The sequence below is a fragment of the Vombatus ursinus genome, unplaced genomic scaffold (genome assembly GCF_900497805.2).
Source record: "Vombatus ursinus unplaced genomic scaffold, bare-nosed wombat genome assembly UNPS02014781.1, whole genome shotgun sequence".
Taxonomy (NCBI): Eukaryota; Metazoa; Chordata; class Mammalia; order Diprotodontia; family Vombatidae; genus Vombatus; species Vombatus ursinus.
Genome location: NW_020954559.1, coordinates 27829950 through 27833490, shown reverse-complemented (window position 1 = coordinate 27833490; position 3541 = coordinate 27829950).

Here is a 3541-nt window from a genome sequence, read left to right as displayed (position 1 = left end):
TATGTAAATAGAATTGTCCAGTTTTGAAGCTTTGTGAGCCTAAGTTCTTGAAATTACCACTGCTGGCTAACTTTGGGTAGATATCTAGAAAGAGATGCAAATATAAGGATGTGATTCAAAACTGTTTTCAGGTTTTGTTCAGCCATATTTGCATAGGAAATGCCAAAGGATAAGGGTAAGTAGGAAGCAAAAAGAAGTGAAAGGCCTTTTAGCTAAGAGTGAGGGAATGCAGCAGTTCAAGGCTAGAGGTTCTGTCTTCTCTGAAAGAGCAGTAGCATTAAAAAGCAGGTGGGCTTTAAGATAATTAATTAAATATGGCAGTGCCCTTTCTTCCCTTAAGGGAAACCAAGCCATGTAATCCTCTTAGCAGAATTTGGTGAAGTTAAGTCCATCTGAACAATATAAGAGATAAGACTGCAAGATGTATGGAGAGTCACTCAGCAGGAGTAACATGATAATATCACAAATCATCATCACTATGATATCCTTCAAGCATGAGTACTGGCTTCATTTATTCCCTTTATGTTTGTCTTTTCATGTGTAAACTCTGGACTCCTTACATATGGAAGGTCATAAACTCCTTTCCTCATGTGTGCCTTGGCTGTAGATTTTCTTTGCATGAGTACCCCTGCACGTGACTTTCTGTGTGTATTTGTTGTTTCACATATGCTACATTTATAGAAGAGTGTGGTTAAGGTTTATAGGGAAAATGTTCTATTATTAATTTTTCTATTTCAGGCAGCTAGTGGATAAAGCACCAGCCAAGCAGTCAGGAGGACCTGAGTTCAAAACTGACCTCGGATACATGATGCTCACTAGCTGTGTGACACTGGTCAAATCACTTAACCCAGATTGCCTCACCCCAAAAAAAGTAAAACAATTCTATATCACTAAATGCTAACCTAGCAATAAGAGTTCTTGAACTATGGTTTTAGTCATTGTGGATCCATTAAATACCTTGAACTGGGGTAGCTATTCTCTGGGGAATTTGCCCAACAATTTGTTAGTAGGTGTTAGGCTATAAATTCCAGGTTCTACCTTATGGGTACTGGGCTAGGGGTAAGCAGGTTTGAGACATCAAAGATCTCTAAAGAGTAGCCAGATCCTCCATATCAGAAGACAGGCTGTGACACAAGGAGAACTATCCTACTTGCCTCTGGACAAAGGAATAATTTCTTTTCAGGGGAGTCTAAGGCTGTTCATGAGCTAGATTTCAAAGGAAAAGGATTTACCTAGCTAACATCCGTTAAGTAACCTGTTACTCAATGCACAGTAGTCTCATTACTTCGAGTCCACTAGGTGATCTGCACCCCCACCCCAGGATGCATATAGGCAGTTGTTATGGGAATGATAGAAAGGCATGTGTTCCAAAGCTGCTGATTTCACACCATATCCTCTTAGTGGTTATATGGTAGGTGCTATGAATGAATGAAGAAAGCCCATAGTTTCTTCTATAAGTGAATTAACCCAAAGATGGTATTCATCTTTAGTTTATGACTCTCAAGGTCTACTGGATCTTCACTAAATATTTTAAATTACGGGTAAGAAGTCAAGAGATACAAGAAAATTGATAATAAAATTGAAATATTTATAATGTTTATATTTACTTTATGGATCTAATGTCATTATGAATTTTAAGAATATAAAATGTATTATTTAGGATATTATTCATAATTTATCTAGTCATAATTATAAATTTGCTCAATAAATTTCCTTTTATTTGTTGATTCATTAATTTGTTCATTGATTGATTATACAAATGCTATTACAACTTATTGAACTTTAAAACAAATTGCCTGAGATTTTGCTTGTTTGTGACTTGAGAGAACACATCAACAATACAAGGAAGCCAAGAAAATTAAGTTAAGCCCTTAAATGAAAAGGACCTAATAAAAGCAAAGCAAAACAAAACAAAACCACGTGTTATCTCTTCTCTACCATGCCTTTCCCCAATCTTACTGGAAATTCTATGGCTACATAACATTCTCCTTATCCATATTCATTTTCTAAATTGCCACCATCAACATTTCTAACTCTGGCACTTGATTTTCATTTCTTCATAGATCTCTAAATTCTCAAGTTTTTTCCCATACTGGTAGAACATTTTCTATCAAATTACATAGTACATGGAATTAGTTTTATAAAACATTTAAAAATTATTTTTAATTTTAATTTTTAATTTATGAAATAAAACATTCTCATAACAGTATATTTTTAAAAATGATTGCATAGGAAACTGCAAATCTACAACTTGCTATTATTTTTAAATATATAATAAACTTATTATGTAAATTTCTGTTTTTTTCTCTTTTTTCCCTCCCCACTCAAACCTAGAGATGACTGCCATTAGACATAAACATATATATGTGTTTGTGTATTTGTATATATGTATATGTGTGTGTGTGCGTGTGTGTGTTTGTATGTATGTGTCTATAATCACTCTACACATACTTTGATTTTTCACTTCTCTCTGGATACAAATAGCATCTTCCTTCATGTGTCCTTTGTAGTTTATTTGGGTATTTGTAATAGTTGAAATTACTTAGTCACTCAAAGTTGTTCTTAAAAATTTTTTGCTGTTACTGTATATAATGTTTTTTTAGTTCTGGTCATTTTTCTCCTCATTTTTAAAATTTTTATCATCATTTTAATTATTTAGTTATTATTTCATACAAGTCTGTCATAAAGTTCATCATTTCTTATAGTCTAATAGTGTTCCATCACAATCATATACCGCAACTTGTTCAGCCATTCCTCACCTGACAAGCATTCCTGCAATTTCTAGTTCTTTGCCACCACAAAGAGAGCTGCTATAAATATTTTAGAACATATAGGTTGTTTTCCTTTTTCCCTAATCATCTTTGGAAATAAACTTAGAAGTGGTATTGCTGGGTCAAAGGGTAAGGCAGTTTAATAACTCTTTGGTTATAATTCCAGATTGTTCTCCAAAATGGTTGGATCAGTTTACAATTCCACCAACTTTACAAATCTTAATATGATATATCAATGCTTGGTTTTGACATTAGGGATGTATTTTTTTTCTTGATATGTTGTGTTGAAGAACAAGCCTTTCATATAAGACACATCTTGATCATGCATTTGAGAATTGCATTTTACTGTCTGATTTCATTGTCCAAGCATTAAAAAAAAATCCACAATTTTGCAAAACAAACAAAGAATGGAAACTAATATAATGCTTACCTTGTTTAATTTTATTTGAAAATGCCTGTAGAATACCTAGTTTACAATGTTCAATAGGTGGTTGGTGATGTAACATTGAAACTCAGGAAAGAGAGAATGGGGCTGGACATATAGATCTGGAAATCATCTGCATAGAGGTGCTAAGTAAACATGGAAGTTGATTAGGTGATCAAGAGAAGAAGTATATGGAAAGAAAAGAGAATCCAGACAGAACTTTGGTGTATACTAACAGTAAGGATATATATTAAAGATAATGAGCATACCAAGAAGACCATAGAGTGATAAGATAGGTGAGAGAGAGAGAGAGAGAGAGAGAGAGAGAGAGAGAGAGAGAGAGAGA